General features: G+C 40.8%; 1 protein-coding gene across 3 annotated transcripts in view; it reads right to left on the bottom strand.

Annotated features, from left to right (window-relative positions):
• The window catches only part of LOC124144883, a 381,519-nt gene that overhangs the window by 340,766 nt on the left and 14,497 nt on the right, over positions 1-26,256 (bottom strand). The window lies entirely within an intron of this gene.

Here is a 26,256-nt window from a genome sequence, read left to right on the forward strand (position 1 = left end):
TTCCAGTTATATCACGGCGTGTCAGCTTAATGTGGGAGGAAAGCCCGAAGTGATGCAGGTCTTAGACGTTTACCACTTCGGTGAAACCCACGAGTACGGGTATGGTGCTGACAAACCTAGAAACATATTGGGGCGAACCAGGATTCGAACCCACAACCATAGGTTTCTGGCGTGTCCAGGGGACGCAACTTAGGCCTAAAGGGACGGATGAGGTTGGTTTTTTTGCATCCCAGCTTTTTTCAGTGTGTATTTTTGTAAATAGGACACCGTAAACGCAACTCTGATTACCAAACACGAATAAGAAGAAGACAAAGTCATCCATATCCCCTGCCCTGAGGACAGATAGAATAAATGATTCAAAATTATTTATCAATGGTTAACATTAATGTACTTTGATAGTAATTGTCAGTTGGCAACTTATCTAATTATTCATTTTAATGAATACGTAGATTGATGGTAATTTAGAGAGATGATCTGGGTCATTTTTTCACATAACACTAAGCTTTTATAGTTACCATACAATCAATAAAGAATGCAGTACAATCAGACAGTATAAGAATACCGTATTTCCTCTATTAGACGCCGGGCCCTCTAATAGACGCAGGCTTCTAATAGAAGCCGGGTCGATCAATTGATACAATTAATAATCCCTTTTTGGGACTTAAATTACATAATGAGGACTCCCTTTCTCTTCCGTTAGCTCCACGTGTGTCGGAAAACGGTCCTCGATCTGATATGTCACGAGTGTGTGGCTTTGACTTAACATTTGAAAGTTTGGTAAGAGGTTTTCATATTTACAGAAGTCATTGGTATTGGGGGTATTAATAGAAGCTGGGCCTCCAATAGATGCTGGGTCAAAGGCTTGTCCAAAATAAATAGAAGCCCGGGCGTCTAATAGAGGAAATACGGTAAGACTGCTCATGGCACTAGAGGCACTATTATCCCGGATCAGAGACTTACCGAGATCTGTCAGGAATGATAGAAAATAGAATTTTCCACTTTTTATACTTAGAGACAGACACACTGCTTTGCATACATATTTGCTCCACCTATCATTGCACAATTAAAAAAAAGTATTCCTGAATATATTGTACAGAAAGAGGGGTTTCAGTGATGACACCAGGGCTCACTTGCACAGAACAATCTTAGCGCTAAGACTATCGTAAGCCATGTTAGAGTATGGGAGTTACGATCATCTTAGCGCTAATATCGCTTTGTGTTAGTGGGCCCTGGTGTTTGCGGAAAGGGTAAGAACGACTTGCCCCAAGCACTCGCCGACCACATAATTTGCATAAAATATAATCCTGTTAAACAGGCCCAATATTTTGAAAAGCCACATCAAGTCTACTGTCCACTGCAACAAGGGAACTCGGTCACTGCCTGTCAAAATCTCCTTATTGCTTAATTAGCATTATTATGCATAGTACGATAATTACAATGACTTGGACGGCATTGTCTGAGAATGGGATTCCCAGAAAGCAATTGCCACAGACTCTGCAAACAGACATCATGGTGCCAAACGAAGACCCCAAATCCCCTTGGCAAGCAGCTAATTCAAATTTCATTGTTATAAGCTAGTAACCATAGGATATCAAGGTATTGACAGGCTATCAATCCCTCGCTCAAATTACGTATCTGAGCCCTTCATTGCGGACATTCAGTGCCCAAATGTCAGCCATTTCTGCCTCTTTATAAAGCATTAGTCAAATGTTCGACATGGAATGCCTGAAATAGCCCCATGCTGGACCTGGAGATAAGGAATGGTTCTGACATGCTACCTCTCATTAAAGGCCTCATGGTTCAATCCTGATCAGTTCGACCTGTCGGAACATTTAACACCCAACATTTGGTAGTCTGTTTCACAGTCCCTGAACCATGCTTTTATCCCTTCTGCCCAGCCCTTAATGTAATGCTATAGCTCCAAATGAAACAAGTCTATATTTTCAACACATTCAGGTTGTGAACCCCATCTCATGTGCTCCTCTTCAAAATAAATGGAGTTGTTTCTGTCAAAAATCATACATTTTCAAAGACTCGCATTAGTCTAATGAAGAGGCTGAATGGTGTCAAACGTCAGCCCGCTTTATTCTAGAATATCATGATTGCTTGAAAATAACAAGTGCTGCTCATCTGAGAAAGCTGCAGGGGACCCCCTGAAGATCCGGGGTAGAACTCGTCTTCAGCAATCCATGCTTGCCGTAAGAGGCAAACCAATGGGATCAGGTGGTCAGACTTGCTGACTTGGTAGATCCATGACATCTTATCCTATTTGAGAAGATCCATGCTCATCATCTCAATCAGCCTGGATTGTCTGGTCCAGACTCGATTATTTACAGACTGCAGGTCACCCAAAACGCATTTTCACAATCAAAACATCTTTTAAACTTTATCAAATAATGCATATGGCGCTAGTCTTTTTGCCTTTCAGTGCATTATGTTGTTATGCAGTATAGAGGTCGATTCAAGATTCAAAATATTCAACATATCACAACAAAAAGAATGAAAAAGACGGCTATGTAATAGCCATTAATAGGTTCAAAATATGGATGTTGTGGTGGAAATGTTATTCATTATTCCAAATTCTTTCATAACGATACATGTAGAAATGGCTGAGTAATGGGCCAATTCAACACACAGAAGACTCATAGCAACCACTGCAGCCTTGTTTTGGCAAGGGAAGATAACTCTTCAAATAAAATCCAGACACTATTAGTCATAGAACTAAATATCAGAACCAAATGAAAAACAGAAAAACAAAATTATTGTTTGTTCTGAATAAAAGACAATCACATGGCATGTCTAAATGACTTGCACTCTGCTGAATAACATTATTAAACCTTTTATTGTCTAACAGGAATATAATTTTTTACTTCATTTTTGAGACCACACATTTATGGTTTATAGTTTTATAGTCCTTTAGTCAGTCAACAATAGATTTGTGAAGCCCAATATTTAAAAAATGTGTTTGTCATAGAGTGAGTGAGTGAGTGTGTGAGTGAGTATGGTTTTACGCCGCTTTTAGCAATATTCCAGCAATATCACGGCGGGTTTGGCATAGAGATGTTTGGGATGGTTAGTGGGGAAAACATGATGCTAATACAGCTTTAAGTGCAAGATATCTGGTATCTTTACATCAATGTGTACTTGGATTTAAAGAGGGAAGGCTATGTTCCCTCTATGTCATAAGTTTTTGTTTTTTTGGTTTAATGCCGCACTCAGCAATATTCCAGCTATATGACAGCGGTCTGTAAATAATCGAGTCTAGACCAGACAATCCAGTGATTGACATCATGAGCATTGATCCACACAATTGGGATCGATGACATGTATCAACCAAGTCAGCGAGCCTGACCCGTTAGTCGCCTCTTGCCACAAGCAAAGTCGCCTTTTATGTCTCTGTACTAATTGAGTCTTCTATTCTTTTGAATGAATTGAATAAAGTAGTTTTGGAAACATATTCAATATGGATACCTATGATTGTTAACTGAATTGTTTTCCTATAATTGTTCTGAGTACTCTGATGTCATCAAGTTTTTATGTAACTCAGACAAAAGATTCAATTATCTATGGAGGAAACCATATTCCCTTCCCAATTTCCAAAGATTTCAACAGCCCTTGCTGTAGGAAATTCTTCTAGATAGTTTTACACTCGCTGGTGTGACATATTTTGCTTATTTTGCGTTGTTTATTAAGAAGTCGGTGATATTTTTAATTTCATTTTATATAAAAATATTTTCTTATTACAAATGGACAAATTCATATGATTTTTTCTATTTAATTTGATCTGTATGAATAAAATACATAAATATAACTTGTTCAAACAAATATTTTGATGTTTATTTTTGTTTTTATCTCCCTAGGAAATTGCTGGGGGATAAAGCCATTCATTGCCCAGACTAATAGCAATATATATCTGTCAGATGTTTTGACATGAAAAGTAATAGACAATCATTAATTGGTGAACTGGTGCTTTATGGGAAATATTAGATTTTTATAATGGGAATAATTTGTACATGACCTTTTTGTTTTCTGGCAAGAGCTTACCTTTTAGATTTGTTTGTTTATTTGTTGTTTAACGCCGCACTCAGCAATATTCCAGCTATACGATGGCGGTCTGTAAATAATCGAGTCTGGACCAGACAATCAAGTGATTGACATCATGAGCATCGATCCATGCAATTGGGATCGATGACATGCATCAACTAAGTCAGGGAGCCTGACCCGTTAGTCGCCTCTTGCCACAAGCAAAGTCGCCTTTTATGGCAAGCATGGGTTGCTGAAGACCTTTTCTACCTTTACAAGTCCTATGTCATAAGAGATTAATTTGGAGTGAGTGAGTATGGTTTTACGCGCTTTTAGCAATATTCCAGCAATATCACATTGGGGGACACCAGAACTGGGCTTCACACATTGTACCTATGTCGGGAATCAAACCCGGGTCTTCCGCATGATGAGCGAACACTTTAACCACCAGACTACCCGACCGCCCTTAATTTGGAGTGACCAAAGACAACAAATTCATTTCATCTATTATCTAAAAAGTTAACAGTTACTTTAATTCGTCCAGCGGTATAATGGAGAGGTCAAGGAAATGTTTTATTTTACAATCTGATTGTGGCTTTTGGCTCCAATAGGTTGAATCAGAAAAATTAAAAACAAAAATGTGATGCCTGAAGAACGTTAAGTCATCATTTCTGTGGTATGTTTTATAGGATCAACCTTTGTTCAACAATAATTGAAGCTAACCTGTACATCATCATCCTTACTTACCAAAAAGTATATGTTTGTGCAGAAATAACAAAACAACAAGTAGACTAAAATTATTTATTATAGTTGGCACAAGAATTGGGAGCTGGCTCGGTTGTTGCTTAATGTTTTATAAGATTGGTTGCAGGGGCAAGCCGGCCTGGACAACCGCGGGGAAGCAGCTGATTGTAGGGGCAAGCCGGCCTGGACAACCGTGGGGAAGCAGCTGATTGTAGGGGCAAGCCGGCCTGGACAACCGCGGGGAAGCAGCTGATTGTAGGGGCAAGCTGGCCTGGACAACCGCGGGGAAGCAGCTGATTGTAGGGGCAAGCCGGCCTGGACAACCGTGGGGAAGCAGCTGATTGTAGGGGCAAGCTGGCCTGGACAACCGTGGGGAAGCAGCTGATTGTAGGGGCAAGCCGGCCTGGACAACCGCGGGGAAGCAGCTGATTGTAGGGGCAAGCTGGCCTGGACAACCGTGGGGAAGCAGCTGATTGTAGGGGCAAGCCGGCCTGGACAGCCGTGGGGAAGCAGCTGCTTGTAGGGGCAAGCCGGCCTGGACAACCGTGGGGAAGCAGCTGATTGTAGGGGCAAGCCGGCCTGGACAACCGTGGGGAAGCAGCTGATTGTAGGGTCAAGCCGGCCTGATAAAGAGCTGTGTGAGCAGGGGCAAGCCGGCTTGGACAACCTTAGGTTGCAGGGTCAAGCCGGCCTGGACAACCGTGGGGAAGCAGCTGATTGTAGGGGCAAGCCGGCCTGGACAACCGTGGGGAAGCAGCTGATTGTAGGGGCAAGCCGGCCTGGACAACCGTGGGGAAGCAGCTGATTGTAGGGGCAAGCCGGCCTGGACAACCGCGGGGAAGCAGCTGATTGTAGGGGCAAGCCGGCCTGGACAACCGTGGGGAAGCAGCTGCTTGTAGGGGCAAGCCGGCCTGGACAACCGTGGGGAAGCAGCTGATTGTAGGGGCAAGCCGGCCTGATAAAGAGCTGTGTGAGCAGGGGCAAGCCGGCTTGGACAACCTTAGGTTGCAGGGTCAAGCCGGCCTGGACAACCGTGGGGAAGCAGCTGATTGTAGGGTCAAGCCGGCCTGGACAACCGTGGGGAAGCAGCTGATTGTAGGGTCAAGCCGGCCTAGACAACCGTGGGGAAGCAGCTGATTGTAGGGTCAAGCCGGCCTAGACAACCGTAGGTTGCAGGGTCAAGCCGGCCTAGACAACCGTAGGTTGCAGGGGCAAGCCGGCCTAGACAACCGTAGGTTGCAGGGGCAAGCCGGCCTAGACAACCGTAGGTTGCAGGGGCAAGCCGGCCTGGACAACCGTGGGGAAGCAGCTGCTTGTAGGGGCAAGCCGGCCTGACAAAGAGCTGTGTGTGTGCAGGGGCAGTAGCCGGCCTGCGAAGAAGGGATTTGAAAATGTGTTTGAATTTGAATATGAATTGGGGGATTATGAAATAAAATGCCCACAGCAAGGTAACAACCAAGAGCCCCCAATGCAAATGTTTTATTTTACAATCTGATTGTGGCTTTTGGTTCCAATAGGTTGAATCAGTAAAGTGAAAAACAAAAATGTGATGCCTGAAGAACGTTTAGTCATCATTTCTGTGGTATGTTTTATAGGATCAACCTTTGTTCAACAATAATTGAAGCTAACCTGTACATCATCATCCTTACAAACCAATAATTATATGATATTGTAATAATATTCCCCATGGGAATTCCAGGTTAAAACTGGCAAACAGCAACCTACACTTATTGTGGGGGGGCATATGAGGTCAGGTTTGATGAAATCAACCTTTGTTCAACAATAATTGAAGCTGAGCTGTACATCTTCGTCCTTGACAAGGTAGACACAGTTTTATGGATAACAGCTTCTTTAATGCTGTATAAAGTGACGTTTCGGTATAGATCCTTACACCGTTGTCAAGCAAGACAGAATGAGGGTTATTTACTTACTTAAATTGGTAATTTTTAACGTGCGCTTTCCGACATATGCGTATTTTGCACACAAGGGACATAGTACAGAATATATATAGTAGGTTGAGGAATAACAGTAGAGGATTAACAGTAACAATTGCATACATGAGTGGGATAACATTGGTAGGTGTTGACAACAGAAGGATAATACTGTCACAACACGATGGACAGAGAACACATAGGTGGTAGCCAATGGGAGAGGACAACGGTATAAGGATCTATACTGAAACGTCGCTTTTTACAGTATTACAGAAGTTGTTATCCATAAAATTGTGTCTACCTTGTCATCCGTCAACTTCTAAGTAATGCCTATCAAACAATTTATCATCGTCCTTACAAACCAATAATTATATGATATTGTAATAATTTTCCTCATGGGAATTCCAGGTTAGAATTGGCAACCAGCAATCTACACTTATTGTGGGGGGCATATGAGGTCAGGCTGATTGCGTGTCTGGTCCAGAATTGACCATTTACATATAGTTGGGGTATTGCTGAGTGTGGCATTAAACAAACAATAACAAGTCATTTCCAAGGACATCTATTATAGAAAAGTACCAAATGGGATTCCTGTAAAGAACAAAATATAAGCTCAGACCGATTAAAGAATGATTCAGATCCAGGTCTGGAAAGTGTAAAGGAGAAAACCTATTGACATTTCAATACATTGTTATAATTATCAGTTGTTAGTTAGAAAGAAAAAATGGATGACAGTTCTAGATGTGGACAGGAACACTACGTTCTATCTAAAGAAAGGTTCTGTGTTGAATTGATCAATGACAAAGTATTTAACTGCTTCGAACCCAAAAACGTGAAACCATTATATTTTTTTCCGGAACAAAAACCAACACGATACTTCACTTCAGATAAAACCCATTCATCTTCCTTTCATTCCAAAGAAAAAAACCTGCCTACTAGCAGGAAAGTTCTGGCAGAAGAAATATATTACATTTCACAAAAACCAACAACTCATCGTCACCTTGGTATTATCTATCACTGATTGCAGAAATGTTTGTGGTAATCATAATGATGCATTCAAAGTTGTCATTTTCTTTTAAAGGTGAACTAAATACATACACAACTGAGCAAATATTTTTACCAAATACACGAAAATCTATTACATAGGCCTCCATCCACGTTTTGACTTGGTGTAATAAAAGCGCACTTTCCACATTCATAAGAAATATCTGCGAGTACCTTGTAAGATTCCATAATCACAAGCAAGTGTTTATTAATCACTATCAAATAGTGATTGTTCGAGGTGTTCACAAAAAAGTGAGTGCATGCTGCATCACTGGTGGCACTGGTCACAAACACATGCAAAGGCAAGTCAATTATTCACCTGGAGAAATATGGGAACATAGAGTGCACAATAAAATACATCTTCCTGAGGCAAGAGCACCAATAGCCTTTTTATCAAAGTCTTGTTTCCACCTTTGCCACACCCAGCCCGCTTTCCCATGCTAAATATGATATGACTTTCGCACACATCAATAGTCCAATCAGAGAATGTTTCACAAAATCAACATCCACGACTGATACACCTTCGTATGAAAGTGATTTACCACTGCCTGTCCTTGGTGACAGGAATATGTCTTTTTCATCTTTTAAACCCCGAAACGATTGCCTATGCTTTTGTGTCAGGGATAAAATCACGAATGTTTTCGTTATCTTATCGACTAGATCCTCAATTACGGTAGTCACCATCTTTGTGAAGCTATACGAGAAAAGAACAGCAATCTGATTGGATATCGCATTTTCATTACAAGGGGCACAACTCGTGATCTACACGAGGTGGCGCCAGGGTCGGGCCATGAAAAGTGGCCTTGACGTGGCAAGGGTAGAAACTAGGCTTTGAAATTGCCTAGTGGACACGCTTGCCTCGGTAACTGGGATAAAATAGGGTATTGCATCGGACATCATTATGTCACTGATGACATCAAATTTGGAAATGTCCTCCAAGTCAACCAAGAAACCTTATGAAAGATTTTCTTTCAGGGCCTGAGTAAAGAAAGGGCAGAAAAAACGATTCTTGGAAAAAAAATCCATTTCAGCTCAATAAGCTGGCCAAGTAGACTTGGCCCCCAGACAAGTGATTTTAAATCCAGGGATTTGTCCAGGGACAAGTTCACAATTTCATATTTCCACACCCCTTCCAAAAACTATTGCTTCTTACAAAGGGGTAAAAATGAGCATTTTTAACAGTGTATCTAATTTGCTTACTTCTCCAAGCTTTAGGGTGGATTCAACAAAACAAATCGAGCAGGGTTCTCCCAAGAAGTTGAACAAGCGTGGACAGGGACGACTTCAGCATAAATACATGGGGTCATTTTCAAACCGTATGGGTCCACACTCTGAGAGATCCTATAAAACTTACAACCCAATATGCAGGTCATTGATGCAGAATCACCATCCACAAGTAATGTCAGAAATACAACGGATGTTTCACATGGCATCTTTCTCAGATGTGCCATTATGTATTACAGCAGCAACTTCATATAGTTAGTCTCAACAGCTTGTTTGTGATCACTGCCGTTAGCATGTCTCTTCAAGGTACACATAAAGTGAGTGTGAGTGAGTTGGGTTTAACGCCGCTTTTAACAGTATTCCAGTTATATCACGGCGTGTCAGCTTAATATGGGAGGAAAGCCCGAAGTGATGCAGGTCTCAGACGTTTACCACTTTGGTGAAACCCACAAGCACGGGTATGGTGCTGACAAACCTAGAAACATAATCGGGGCGAACCAGGATTCGAACCCACGATCTTAGGTTTCTGGCATGCCCAAGGGACGCAACTCTGCACAGCTAATCGTGGTGCCTTAGACGACTGGGCCACCCGTGCCCCGGGTACTCATAAAGTCAGATGTTAGCGTTCTCATTGAATTAGATTTCACATGATTTACACAAATCTTTCTGAGTTAACCTGCAATCATGTATGGTCATGAAACCAGGCTCTTTGACAATTTCTCCCTTTTCTCAGTTTTTCATCCTTTTTCAGTCTGTCACCATGGTCACCGTCATGTGCGCCTGCGAAACTTTCTGTGTTTCACTAATATCACTTGTGGTCAGCAATTATGCAATACCAGGGTCAATTGATTTGTTGTTGGTTTGTTGTTTAACGCCGCACTCAGCAATATTCCAGCTATATGACAGCGGTCTGTAAATAATCGAGTCTGGACCAGACAATCCAGTGATTGATATCATGAGCATCAATCCACGCAATTGGGACCGATGACATGCATCAACCAAGTCAGCGAGCCTGACCACCCGATCCCATTAGTCGCCTTTTACGGCAAGCATAGTCGCCTTTTACTGCAAGCATAGTTACCAGGGTCACTTGAAGCAGAAACACTTTGGGCACTATCAGAAGAGCGTTTAGTATGTGTTGACAATGAAAAGACATTTATCTTTGATTCTGCTGTTTGGACATGGTTTACTAGTTATGGTAAAGAACAAATGAAAATCATCCATATGACTTCTTTATTTGCTAAAATGTGTAAGATTGATTCTAATTGGACTATTTGTGACTTTCAGCTAATGACAGACTGATAGTAAAGTGGGACGAAAAAGGCAGCGCCAAGGAGGAAGTTTGCATTCAATAATTGAAGCAGCTGCCAGAGTGATGTAAAATAGTTTTGAGACAAACAGTGACTCCCATAATTTTAAAAATAAACCCATCTACATGAATGCGCCCGATGTCCCATTGAGCGAAAATATTATGCGCCAATCAATAAATTATTCTCGGCAGACAACTGTAATAGGTAATTGGCATTTCTTAAAGCTTTTTGTTATCACCTTGTCTGAAGTTAAACTCTAACAGACTATCTGCCATCAAAATGACAAGAGTAAAGTGTCGGTCCATGTGTTATAAGAGGCATGTATTTTGACTTGCAGGTGCCACACATAAGATTCTAGTGTCTCTCCGACAGAGGCTGCAGCATCATCAACTTCCTCTTCTGAACTACCATTCACCAATCAGAACACTGGATATGCTTCAGCCGTGGTTATTTGTAGTCCAGTGTTTCATAATCGTCTAGCACAGGTGTCTGCCACTATTATATATGTGATACAAGTCTTTGAACAAACAACATTTTTATGTACATTAGAAGTTGCCTTTTAAGATAATTGTCCAAAAGATATTGTTTCTCACATCAAGTTTTTACAAATAGAAAAAAGAATTATTTTGGTACTGTCATATAAGCAATCCAATGTGATAACAAAAGTTACAAAAAGAACAATGAAAATATGGGGTATGATGTGTGGTGTGTGGTGTGTGGTGTAATCACATACACGTTACATTCGTCACTACATTCCAAATACATAAGACTAACAAGACCATGGTGAGGTGGGGTGATATGGGGTTCAACGTCACAATCAAAATTATTGCACTTATCTAGTGATAACAAAACCAAGGCAGTCTAACTAATGTGTTTTCTAAAATATCAAAATGCAATATACTTATATCTTGTTTAAATTACTCATGCACTGTATTAAAACCAACACTATATGTTATGGTTCAGTGGAAGATCTGGGATAGAATTGGTCTTCAGTAACCCATGCTTGTTGTATAAAGGCAACTGACGGCGTTGGGTGGTCAGGCTCCCTTACTTGGTTGATGCATTTCATCTAGGGCTGGGAATAGTCCAAATTAACTACCAGGGGTTCCTGACCCCCTATTACCCTAACCTATCCGGGTACCTGCTGTAGGTCTCAAGAGTTGGGTACAGAATGTCCAAATGGGAATTGTTTTACCACAACCCTGGCAAAAACTATCTAGATACATGTATAAATGATCTGATCATGCTTACACTGAAGTTGTAAAGATGGGAAGAAAAAAGAACACATGGCACCATATTGCAAAATCATATATTGATAACTGTTTTAAACAGAAATTTAAAAAGTAAAAACACGAAATCACAGCATCACATATTCTTATTACTTTGGAGTTTAATTTTTAAAAAAACACAATTTAATAAACTTCTGTTTATGACCACATACATTTCACAACATACAAAGTTTGTTAACCAGTCATGAAAGTGAAGGATGTTGATATTAGAATAAAAACATGTTTACATATCTGTGCAGTGTTTACTTTAAAATGCATTTGGCATTTTTAAGACACAATATGGCAGACACTACCTTCTGTCTCTGTTTGTCTGAGATGGGGAGCATACTTCAACAACGAATATTCCAAGATAAAGATTTCCACAGGGTGGTCTTTAACCCAAGGAATTGTCAAATATGGCAAAACACTTCCCCTACATAAGAAGAGACTCTCTTCTGTCTGTTCTCGCCATGTGTCTCAATGATTGGTGAGTCATTGCACAGAACTGACACTAAAAGATTTCCGTATTTTTAAAAGATGTTTCCTTAAGTTTCTCGGCATTAACTTGCCTCTTGAGGTCTTTGTTTTCTTTACCCTTTTTTTCTAAAAAAAGCTCCACTCATCAAGAGAATTATACGATGTTTCCAAGTTTCAGATTTCAACCCCTGTCAAAAAGCACATCAGCAACAACACAGACTTCGCAATGGCTATGAGTAAACTAAAAGTTATTCATACCTTTCGAATCAAACCAAATATTTACTTTTCAAATATGGAGGTCTATGCAGAGAAGGACATGGAGAACTATGAGGAGAACTATGAGAACGATAAGGAGGACTGAGGAGAACTATGTGGAGGACTGAGAAGGGGAACCATGTGGAGGACTATGAGGAGAACCATAAGGAGGACTGAGGAGGGGAACCATGTGGAGGAGTATGAGGAGAACCATAAGGAGGACTGAGGAGAACTATGAGGAGAACTATGAGAACCATAAGGAGGACTGCGGAGGGGAACCATGTGGAGGACTATGAGGAGAACCATAAGGAGGACTGAGGAGGGGAACCATGTGGAGGACTATGAGGAGAACCATAAGGAGGACTGAGGAGGGGAACCATGTGGAGGACTATGAGGAGAACCATAAGGAGGACTGAGGAGGGGAACCATGAGGAGGACTATGAGGAGAACCATAAGGAGGACTGAGGAGGGGAACCATGAGGAGAACCATAAGGAGGACTGAGGAGAACTATGAGGAGAACTATGAGAACCATAAGGAGGACTGAGGAGGGGAACCATGTGGAGGACTATGAGGAGAACCATAAGGAGGACTGAGGAGGGGAACCATGTGGAGGACTATGAGGAGAACCATAAGGAGGACTGAGGAGAACTATGAGGAGAACTATGTGGAGGGGAACCATGTGGAGGACTATGTGGAGGAGAACCATGTGAAGGACTATGAGGAGAACTATGTGGAGGACTATGAGGAGAACCATGTGGAGGACTATGAGGAGAACCAAGTTGAGGACTATGAGGAGAACCATGTGGAGGACTATGAGGACCATGTGGTGGACGTCTATGAGGAGAACCATGTGGAGGAGAACTATGTGGAGGACTATGAGGAGAACCATGTGGAGGACTATGTGGAGGACCATGTGGAGGACTATGTGGAGGACTATGTGGAGAACTATGTGGAGGACTATGTGGAGGACCATGTGGAGGACTATGAGGACTATGAGGAGAACCATGTGGAGAACCATGAGGAGAACTATGTTGAGGACTATGTGGAGGACTATGAGGACTATGAGGAGAACCATGTGGAGAACCATGAGGAGAACTATGTGGAGGACTATGTGGAGAACTATGTGGAGGACTATGTGGAGGACCATGTGGAGGACTATGAGGAGAACTATGTGGAGAACCATGAGAAGAACTATGTGGAGAACCATGAGGAGAACTATGTGGAGGACTATAAGGAGAACTATGTGGAGGACCATGTGGAGGACTATGAGGAGAACTATGTGGAGAACCATGAGGAGAACTATGTGGAGGACTATGAGGAGAACCATATGGAGGACTATGAGGAGAACCATGTGGAGGACTATGAGGACCATGTGGTGGACGTCTATGAGGAGAACCGTGTGGAGGAGAGAGACGTACACTCTGGCACAAGTAAACAAAAATTCTTTGCATAACATTCAATATTTCTTTCATACAATAGTATAAGTTTAAACCTGCACGAGTAGAAAAAAATCATAAAATTTCATTTTTACAGTCTTAACTCTTTCAACACCAGTCAAGCAGAAGTGTTTACTGCTGGGACACCGAGTTCCCAGAGGCTCTTGTGTGATAGATGAAGCCAACATTTATCAAAGAAAATACCTGCTTGTAAAATATATTTGCTACTACATGTTATACACCATTTGAAAGGTCTGATCCTATGGTTTATAAATATGAAAGTTATATTTTTCAAATTATTTAAAATAATGCATTTACAACTTAATTAAATTCGTTGTAAATAAAAAATGTACGCTAACACGTTGTTAACATCCAGACTAAGGACCAAGGAAGCGAAAACTTGACGATTTTCAGCAAATTTATGATTTCATAATATCCACGTACATATTTCTGTTTTATTTTCATTGTTTACGTAATTGGAAAATCATTTTAAAAAGAATTATAAATAGTTTCTGTCATCACCCATTTCCCGATAACAGCGACTGTCCGCTCAGTAAAATGAAGAAATACCCCCGTTTTCGAGGTTTCGTATGAATAATACGTTCGTCGAAGAATGGCATATGACACATCGCTGGAAAGCTTATTCCTTCATCTACACGCTCGTAACATCGACTGGTTTTTTTTCGTAGTTATAACAAGCGATTTCATTGGATTAAAATTGGTTTCTAATGACGCTTTCTTGCTGAAATCTGCTACAAGTTTCGTGATTGGTCAATTTTGAGCACGTGACCTAAGGCAGCCAATCAAATTACAGCTGTGATACCAAGCTCGTGTTCGATAAATTACAGAAGTTTGCAAAAGAATTTTGTTAAATCGTGTTATTCTGAACGTTTTGAGCAGGAAATCACGATATATATTAAAAATATGGAACTTCGTGAATGTATCGTGCTAGGTTACGAGCTGTGACAAAGATTTTTCATGCATATATTTTTGCATTAAACATCGTGTCCGAGCCGAGAATTCAAGGCGACGAAAGCCGAGATGTCATTTGACTTACATTACACGCGATCGCACGAAAAGATGGAAATAATAACTTAGATGTAAGTTTGATTACTTTTAGATATATTTTTGTTTATTTTATTTATTACTTTGTATAATATATTTAAAGATTTGTTTAAAACGTCTTTATTTTCCTCTTTGACGTGTTCGATGTGGACCTGTTGTCGAAATGTGAGTCCGAGAATTATATTTTCAATAACATCGCGAGAAATAGTGAATAATTTTTTAATTTAACGATAAAAAATGTTAAATTGAAATGGAATATGTATTTCAGACATTGTGAAATGTGATAGATTTAATAAATGAATGACATTATAGGTAGGTCCATAAAAATATATACTATTTTGACGTGACTACGGCTTGGCCGGATAACTGGCCTGCGGTGTCTGGGGACTCGATGCTTCTTGGCCGGATAACCGGCCTACGGTGTTGAAAGAGTTAATGTCACAAGTATATATTACATGAATTTAAAAAAACGAAAAAGGTACAGAAAACAAAAGACACAGGGATTGAAATTTGAAGATCCACCCACTGTTGGAAAATATCTTACTAATTGAAAAACAAACTAATATCAGCAAATTCTTAAGTCCAAATGTCAGAAAATTCATATCAAGAACTGTCCAAGCCTTGCACGTTAATCCTACCCTGTTATGTAAACATACCATTCTATATATATATATTAACTAAACAGTTTAATCTCTATCACTTTCTCAGGATTCACCTGATGAAGGAGCAAGAAGTAGCTCTGAAACATTGTGACAAAGAATAAAAGAAGTTGCTATCCGTAAAAAAAAGTCATGTATTTATGTCCAAGCTCATTTTACTGCAGCACAGCATCTTCACAAAGTCATGATCACAGAGCTGATAATCATCCCTTCAAGACATTACCCAGTAGTCTCTTGCCAGGTAACTTGAATGTGACACTCCTATGCTTAATTCCACAAAGAAAATGTCATCAACACACTCACATGAATCAACACTACAAAACCAGTCCATAAACAACTCCAGGAAGATCAAGAGCTTCTATGTAAACAAACAACAGAACCTGCACATTCCAACATGCAAACCCAGAGCCTTGATGAGGTGGAGATAATTACCTGAATCACCCAAATAACCATTCCAGTTAGGGAACACACAGCGTGTATCTTAAGCCTATGAAACTGGAGCCCTGCACCAAAGTACTGAGCCTATGGTACCAATGTTAACAGCCTGCTAGCATCACTTGAGTTGTTGGGCCAGTTAGCCAGGTAAAGGCAACAAGCTGTAGCAGTGAGCTTATCAACAGAACTACTGCAATAAGTCAGATAACTATGTGACGGATGATGATGGCTCTGTCTTACCCCATACACTTCACAGATTGGTTGGTTGGTTGGTTGGTTGTTGTTTAACGCTGCACCTAGTAATATTCCAGCTATATGACGGCGGTCTGTAAATAATCGAGTCTGGACCAGAAATCCAATGATTGATATCATGAGCATTGATCCATGCAATTGGGATCGACGACATGTTTCAACCAAGTCAGCAAGCCTGACCACCCGATCCCGTTAGTCGCCTGTTACGGCAAGCATGGTTTGCTGAAGACCTATTCTACCCTGGAACTTCACGGGTCCCTACACACAGACCATGTCTCCAGGAAATATACCCATAAAATGTAACATAAACTTGATAAATGGAGACAAACGAAAAGTAAGCCAAGCATTCCAGAGCCACAACTGATCGTCACTCCGTCACATCCTTCCTCCTTGAACATACACTACCCCTACTTTTCATATTTCAGCCTAAAAGGTTTTCACATGTTATCCAGACTATGTAATAAGATGATCTATATGTTTAACACAGTACAGGCAGATGGTGTTAACACTGCAATCCTTCAACTGTCAGCACACGTTAATATAAGGCTTATTAAATGTTTCCTGAATGCATATGGCAGCCTGGTTCTTTTCAGTAGGCATTACCCATCTGATATATGTACTGCACAATTCTGTTATTTTACTGAGTATGAATAATGAAATAGTGTGTCTCCTAAGACTTTAACTGAAAATGGGTTATATTTTAGTTTAACTTTCCAACTTCCGAGTTTTCACTATTCTGCCAACCTGCCGCTATTTATGGCTCCCAAAGCCCAAAACAGCAGACTATTAATGGCTCCCAAAGCTGTGTACATGTAAACTCAATTTTAAAACGTATTATAGGAATCTAGGAGAAAAATGCTTTAAGTTTCGAAACCACCATGACTTCCTGTTGTGTTGGGATTCTCAGAAGGAATATTCTTCTCATGTTGGAGTGAGTGAGTGAGTGAGTGAGTGAGTGAGTGAGTGAGTGAGTGAGTGAGTGAGTGAGTGAGTGAGTGAGTGAGAATTTGGTTTCAAGCCACTTTGAACAATATTTCAGTTATCAGCTTGATGTGGAAGTAAAGTTGGAAGTGATAGTGAGGGAGTGAGAGTGAGTTGGTGTCAGCAGCGCTTTGAACAGTATTCCAGTTACATCGTGCCTTGTCAGCTTGATGCGGGAGGAAAGTCCGAAGTGATGCAGGTCATAGTGTGAGTAAGTGAGTGAGTGAGTGAGTGAGTGAGTGAGTGAGTGAGTGAGTGAGTGAGTGAGTCGGGTGTAACACCGCTTTAACCAATATTCCAAGTTATATCATGCCGTGTCAGCTTGATGTGGGAGGAAAGCCCTAACTGATGCAGGTCTTAGATGTTTACCATTGATGAAACCCACGACCATGGGTATGGTGTTGACAAACATTGACACATAGTCAGGACAAACCGGAATTCAAGCCCATAATAATAAGTTCATATTGGGCATACCAGTGACTGATACCATGAGCAACGATCTATGCAGTTTGGATAAGATGATATTCATATACAGCAAGTCTGACCACATGATCCCATCAGTCGCCTCCAACGATAACCAATTTTAACCCGGATCTTCACAGAGACATTTATTGACGTAACTGCCATGAGTGTACCCTCAAACCTGCAAAATTTTCAATACAAAACTGACTAATAGTTGAAATTTTTTTATGAAAGATGAGACATTGAAGTGAGAGGGTGTTATTTTATACACCCATCCAGTCAAGTCGGCCATTGTAACCATCAGATCCACATTTGTCCCGTTATGATCAGCATGGGGTGGGATAATCAAAACACATCTCCGCAATGGATATATCAATATAGCTTGTTATATAGCATAACTACACTCATGTTCGCTCAAAGCATGTACCCTGGTCAATGGATCAGTGTGATATCAAGCTTTCATTCTCAACTCCCTGAGGAGTACACAACCTTAAGTCAAACCTCATTATCTTGAACCCCATTGTCTCAAACCTATTTTCCGACACCGATACCGATACCGACACAGATACTGACTAAAACACACTCCGACCCATCTAAAGGCTTTGATTAAATGGGCATTCTTCATTTAGGTCAGTTGTAGTTCAATTACATCCTGATGATGTCCTCCGACCTGACACGTCACTACTGCCTCAGCTGCACGTACATCGGGAATTACACAGACACCTGGGCCGGGGGTTAATGGGCCTTAAGTGGAAAGCGAAAAAGTGGCATTTGCAAGAGATGTTCACATTATACGCTGATACGCCGTCCATGGAACTGGAGAATTTGGCGGAGCTCTAAGACAGAGAGAGGATTCTCACACTACTTGATCAAGATAAAACGGAAGAGCTGTGAGAACAGAAGGGCTTGACTTTCGCCTTTTTATCCTAATAAGATAACACTCGTCTTCCGTCTGTTACAAAGAAAAATAAATCACATCAACATGGAAAGTATTATATACTACTCAACTTTTGACAAGTATAATCAGATACAGTTAAATATGTTATGTTTATAATGAACTACAGTTATAACGAACTAAAATTAGTGGTCCATTTGAGTTTGTTATAACCGTAGTTTACTGTATGTTATTCCATTTTAATATACACTTGATGTATTTTGAGAACCAGTTGAGACCCGGTGTATTATGGAAAGATACAAAAAATCTCTATCAAAAGTGGAGTAGTATTTTTCAACCATTACTGAAATAGATTTGATACCAGTTACAACGTAATAAACATCATGAGCATCAATCCACGCAGTTGGGATACGATGAGATGAGTCAACCAAGTCAGCGATCCTGACCTCCCGATCCCGTTCGTCGCGTCTTACGACAAGAATGGGTTGCTGAAGACCTGTTCTAACCCGGATCTTCATGGGTCAATAATAAACTTGATACTAAAGATATTGATGCTTTTCTAACTTATGGTTATACTAAAAAACAAACAAAACTGAGAAGGGTAGATGAAACATTGTTCAGTATGTAAGTAATCTCTGAGATTATCTTGTTAGCTTAATGTGGGAGGGAAGCCTGAAAACCACTGATGATAATCGGGGGTATGGGTTTTGAATCCACAATAATAAGGGCTAAGGGATCGAGACAACTCAACACAGCCAACAGTTGTGTCGCATACCACTATGCATTCCGTTTGCATAAAGAACACCAACTGCTTTAATGGTGATAGAAAATATATGTTCCTATAGATCACATTTTGAAAGGTGTGTGTTGTTTAACACGGCTTTGATAATAGATCATAGGTTTCTGGCACACCTAAGGGACACAACTCTGCACAGCAAATTGAAGCACCTTAGATTAATTACTGGGCCAGCCTTTTAGGGGTCATAGTGTCATAATGTCAAGCCTGATAATTTCATTTTGTTTTTTATATATACGGTGAGGTGATGTGAAATGGGGTTTAACATCGTGTCCAAGATTATTGCACTTATATAGCGACGTGCATGTACGTGTGTGTGTTTGTGTGGCTGCTTGTACTAGTCCGGACTGATGCCGATTTATAGTGCTAGCTCACTGAGATACCATGCTGCAGTTTAACATGAATACCCTACTCAGACACAGTATACTGACTCCGAGCCGACCAGTCCTTGTTTTAGCCCCTTAATGCCAAGCGCCAGACAGGGTAACAACAAGTACCATCTTTTAACGTCTTTTGGTATGACGCAGCCGGGGATTGAACCCCGGACCTTCCGCTCTCCGGGCGGACGCTCTACCACAACACCACGGAGGCGGGTTTTTTTATATATACAATGAATTTCTATATAATTTCTAGCTGTTTCTATAAAGACACTTTAAAACAGGACAAGAATTGATCTTGTTTTAAGACTTCTAAATACAAACAGCTAGAAATTATTTTTTTTGATTATTCTTGAAAGTGATGATCTGATTTTTGTTTACAAAGGGAGGTAATTTAGGAATAATCCAGTTATATTGTCAATCATCTAACATATCACAAGTTAATCAGTCCTGCACCATGACTGTAGAAAATATTTATTTTATGGAAAACAAACAATCTAGACATATATACAAAAGCAAGTCTAGCCAGCTCTAGTCAGCTCTAGCCAGCTCTAGCCAGCTCTAAATGGCTCTAGCTAGCTCTATTCCACATATGAAATCAGCATCAGGAAAATTTGTTGTTTAATATTAGAGATTTTAGAAGTGTATTATGTAGTATAACATTTCACTTACTCTCTGTGAGTCTAACAGTAAACATCAAAACACAGATAACATTTTCCTTTTCTATCATTTTAAATTAAGGTGAGCTTTAATCAGTTTGGCAGAGGACGGGCATAATGAAACGTGCCAAATCAATACTTATTTCATTAAAACTACTTGTAAACAAAAAACTAGAGCATTCAAATTATTTTCATTTCTGTTTGTGTGTTGTTTAACGCCGTACTCAGCAATATTCCATCTATAATAACGGCAGTATGTGTAAATAATTGAGTCTGGGCCAGATAATCCAGTGATTGATATCATGAGCATCGATCCACTCAATTGGGATCGATGGCATACATCAAACAAGTGAATGGGATCTGTCCTTAAATAAATGCAGCACTCAACAATATTCCAGCTATATGAGATCGGACTGCATTTATTTGAGCCTGTTAAACGCAAACCAGTGATTGGTTTTATGACCAATGACCCACACCATCAGGAAAATAAAATGAAATGAAATGAATGAAAAGGAATTGAAAGGAATTAAAATTAAATTAAAGAAACCTATGATTGTGGGTTTCGAATCTCGGTTCACCAAGATTATGTTTCTAGGTTTGTCAGCATCATACCCGTGCTCGTGGGTTTCACTGAAGTGGTAAACGTCTGAGGCCTGCATCACTTCTAGCTTTCCTCCCACATTAAGCTGACACGCTGTGATATAACTGGAATACTGTTACAAGCGGCGTTAAACCCAACTCACTCACTCACTCACTCTATTCACATGACCTATTCTGGTTGCTGGGTACCAATTCTCACCCAGAAGTGGGTGGTATAAGCTCATATAGCTGTATAACAATACAGTATACGAATACAAAAGTAGTATGGTTTGGTTTTTTTATCATCAAACTTTCTCTTTAACTTTCTCACTTCTTTCTTGATTTCAAAATTGCATGATTTGATAATTATGAGTTGCATAATTTAGAGGAGGTCTCAAAGTTGGTATAACTTGTTCTCCCAACTAATTCTCTTTGTGACTGCAACTAAAACTAGACCATACTAAAAGGTGAAATGGGGTTTAACGTTGCATCCAAGATTATTGCACTTATATAGCGACGTGCATGTACATGTGTGTGTTTGTGGCTGCTTGTACTAGTCCGGACTGATGCCGATTTATAGTGCTAGCTCACTGAGATACCATGCCGCAGTTTAACATGAATACCCTACTCAGACACAGTATACCGATTCCGAGCCGACCAGTCCTTGTTTTAGCCCCTTAATGCCGAGCGCCAGACAGGGTAACAACAAATACCATCTTTTAATGTCTTTTGGTATGACGCAGCCGGGGATTGAACCCTGAACCTTCCGCTCTCCAGGCGGACGCTCTACCACTAGACCATGGAGGCAGTCGACCATACTAAAAACAATGATGATGAGTCTATCGGTCTATCGGTGGGCCCACTCATACCAACGTTCTGCACCTTTCGGAAAAGAAATGACTGAAATTGGCCAGAGTCAAAAGGACATAGAAAAGCTTCATCTCACCAGAAATAAAGTAAAAAGCAAACAACTGATAACATCATATTTTTTAAAACCTTTTTGCAGAATTTTTGCTGGACTAATCCTCTAAAACATGTGCAGTAAGAGTCATTGCTCTACTTACAGAAGAGGCAGTTAAAAATAAAGTAATTTCCACCTGTGGAAGCAATTTACAAAGAAAATAGAAGTGCTGACATCCCCCAAACCACTTACTGACCAGTTAATTGATTCCAAAAATATCCAGGACAGAATTAACCAAAAAATATTTTCTTGTTTCTTATGAAACAATTTGTTTCTTTGTTTTATTCTTATTCACAGAGGCAGTCGGTTTTTAATAAACAGATTTACATTTGACTAAAGTAGCAGTAGACATCAATTTATATATTTGGAAAAGGAGCTAACTGAGGACTTCAAGTATTAATTTCAGTAGAGGGTGGGGGCACGGTCGGCCGAGTCGTCTAAGGCGCCGCGATTTGCTGTGCAGAGTTGCGTCCCTTTATGTAATGTTTTTCGGCTACCCTTATGCATTATTAATGGTTAATGGAGCAAAGAAGATTAACTCTGCCAAGGACACACAAATATGAATGGATGGGCGTACTGTCTAAGCTGCCTTTGTTTGTAGAGTTGCATGCCTTAGGCATGCCAGGATTCCATGATCATAGACTCAAATCCAAGATTTTCTCAGATTATGATCCTTGGTTGGTGATGAGATCGATTCACCATACTCTTGCAGAGTTTCATCAAAGTGATACATATCTAAGACCTGCATCAGTACTGGCTTTCCTCCCACTTAAGCCAACATACAGTGATGTAACTGAAAAAAAAAAATTCAAAGCAGCCTAAATGCCAACCATTTTTCCTCAATGTGTTAAAAATTTCATGCTAAAAAATCCTCAAAAAAATCTACAGTGGTGTGCAAAATTCTAGCAGATATTTCCAACACACTGTTTTGTTCTATTGATAATGTGTAGATTTGCAAACGTACATATCCTTGATCTGAAATACAAACATCTTGCTTTTCCAACTTACTTCTTTTAAGAATAATCATACAATAATCCTTGCAGTTATCGCAAGATATACACAAAAATCTATCACAGCTTTATTCTGATTCTCTTTACCAGTAATTGTACTATTATGAATTGGTTTCAGTCCAAAGAGGAATCTCTCTCAATTTCTCAAATCTGAAACATACCTCATTCTAGCGAAAAGAAATGCCAAAGATGACTCCTGAATCAATTACAGAGACAAGATCTAGGAAAGAACACAACAAAATCCATCGAAACCAATTTCACGACTGTAGTCAGAAATCAGATGGCATTGATTACGGGAATATGGAAGATAGGGAACAAACTCAATAATCTTCCCTTTTCATTTTCGTATCAAAACAGACTCGGTGAAAAATGAAAATGAAAACACGTGTTTGCTTTTCGTGCAGACACGACTGAAAAACGCAATCCTACACAACTAAAATAGTCATCTAGCTTCCTCCATCTTTAAAGTTTAATTACCCCCTGTCTTTTTATCTCAAAGGTAAAAGACATGAAAGAAGTGGCACAGAGGGATGAGAGGCCTGTGAAATTGATGACCTTCTCACGATGTCTTTCACCTACATGACTGGAACATTTACAGAGGTTCCTTAAGGTGAAAATAATTTTTATTTCCAATTGAAGCGACATGTACATGCAAACTGAAACGTGATCAGTGTCGTGGATTTGGAACCTGCTGAATTCTTTTTGTTAGCATACAAGGGTCAATACATCCCAGTGTTAATACCATTAAATGGTTCATGTTGAAACCTTAATTTCTTCTATTGAGATTCAATATGGCTTTAAAGCGTTCTTCAGATGTAGCTGATCCTAATACAAATGATTTTGCTTCTTGGATATTCTTATCCTCCCATCTACTTTTAGCCTGTGTGTACACAACGAACAAGTTGAAACAGACCAGCGATGTTTCATGTTGTTTTTATGTGTATTTAGGTCAATAGAAATTCTCACTTCAAACTTTCTTAATTTTTCAAACTGTTGTTCATCTGTGACTGTGAGTAAGACTAAACAGATACTTCACTATCATGTTGGTTGGTTGGTTGGTTGGTTGGTTGGTTGGTTGGTTGGTTGGTTGGTTGGATGGTTGGTTGGTTGGTTGGTTAACGCCGCGCTTAGCAATATTCCAGCTAAATGACGGTGGTCTGTAAATAATCGAGTCTGGACAAGACAATACAGTGATTGATATCATGACCATCAATCCATGCAATTGGGATCAATGACATGTATCAACCGTTAGTCGCCTCTTACGACATAGTCGCCTTTTACGACAAGCATGGTTTGCTGAAGACCTGTTCTACCCCGGATCATCACGGTCATCTATAACTGTAAGACTAAACAGATACTTCTCTATCGTGTGTGTGTGTGTGTGTGTGTGTGTGTGTGTGTGTGTGTGTGTGTGTGTGTGTGTGTGCTCTTGCTAGTCTGAACTTATGGTAGTTTCAAAGTGCTAGCATACTGCATGTTGCTAAATGAATGAAATAATCTTGAACGCAACATTAAACCCCATGTCACTTCACCTCAACGATCATCAAAAACTTGCATGATTAATGGATGTAACTCTGCACAGCTAATTGTGGTACCTTTGGTAACAGGGTGATACTGAACCCCACGGCACCCCACCGCAGCCCCGCCCATCCCACAGGAGGAAATACTTCCTGCACCAGTCCATTGAAGGACTAATTACCACAGCTAGAGGACCAACCACCACAGCTGAAGGACCAATCACCACAGCTGGAGGACCAACCACCACAGCTGAAGGACCAATCACCACAGATGAAGGACTAACCACCACAGCCAGAGGACTAATCACCACAGCTAGAGGACCAATCACCACAGCTGGAGGACCAATCACCACAGCTGAAGGACCAATCACTACAGCTGAAGGACCAACCACCACAGCTGAAGGACCAATCACCACAGCTGGAGGACCAACCACCACAGCTGAAGGACCAATCACCACAGATGAAGGACTAACCACCACAGCCAGAGGACTAATCACCACAGCTAGAGGACCAATCACCACAGCTGGAGGACCAATCACCACAGCTGAAGGACCAATCACTACAGCTGGAGGACCAATCACCACAGCTGGAGGACCAACCACCACAGCTGAAGGACCAATCACCACAGATGAAGGACTAACCACCACAGCCAGAGGACTAATCACCACAGCTAGAGGACCAATCACCACAGCTGGAGGACCAATCACCACAGCTGAAGGACCAATCACTACAGCTGGAGGACCAATCACCACAGCTGAAGGACCAATCACCACAGATGAAGGACTAACCACCACAGCCAGAGGACTAATCACCACAGCTAGAGGACCAATCACCACAGCTGGAGGACCAATCACCACAGCTGAAGGACCAAGGACCAATCACTACAGCTGAAGGACCAATCACTACAGCTGGAGGACCAATCACCACAGCTAAAGGACCAATCACCACAGCTGAAGGACCAATCACCACAGCTGGAGGACCAATCACCACAGCTGAAGGACCAACCACCACAGATGAAGGACTAACCACCACAGCCAGAGGACTAATCACCACAGCTAGAGGACCAATCACCACAGCTGGAGGACCAATCACCACAGCTGAAGGACCAAGGACCAATCACTACAGCTGAAGGACCAATCACTACAGCTGGAGGACCAATCACCACAGCTGGAGGACCAATCACCACAGCTGAAGGACCAATCACCACAGATGAAGGACTAACCACCACAGCCAGAGGACTAATCACCACAGCTAGAGGACCAATCACCACAGCTGGAGGACCAATCACCACAGCTGAAGGACCAAGGACCAATCACTACAGCTGAAGGACCAATCACTACAGCTGGAGGACCAATCACCACAGCTGGAGGACCAATCACCACAGCTGGAGGACCAAGGACCAATCACTACAGCTGAAGGACCAATCACTACAGCTGGAGGACCAATCACCACAGCTAAAGGACCAATCACCACAGCTGGAGGACCAATCACCACAGCTAGAGGACCAATCACCACAGCTGGAGGACCAATGACCACAGCTAGAGGACCAATCACCACAGTTGGAGGACCCATCACCACAGCTGGAGGACCAATCACCCCAGCTAAAGGACCAATGACCACAGCTGAATAACCAATCACCACAGCTACAAGCTCAAGACTGGAGTACAGTGCTATATCTACTGCAAAGACTACTGAATTCCCAAGGTAGAAATACATCCTCTATATGTGATTACTGGTTCACAAAAAACAGAATACACTGGAATCATTGATTATCTGAAACCCTATTTCAAACTTTCTAAAAAAAGTTCAAAGTTAAAGTGGTTTGGGGCTTGATTAAAATACCTTTTTCATTTATATGTTTCTTATCATTTTTACTGTTGAGTGAAATGTAAATA

The sequence above is a fragment of the Haliotis rufescens genome, unplaced genomic scaffold (genome assembly GCF_023055435.1).
Source record: "Haliotis rufescens isolate VD_foot unplaced genomic scaffold, xgHalRufe1.0.p SCAF_16, whole genome shotgun sequence".
In the NCBI taxonomy this organism is placed as follows: domain Eukaryota; kingdom Metazoa; phylum Mollusca; class Gastropoda; order Lepetellida; family Haliotidae; genus Haliotis; species Haliotis rufescens.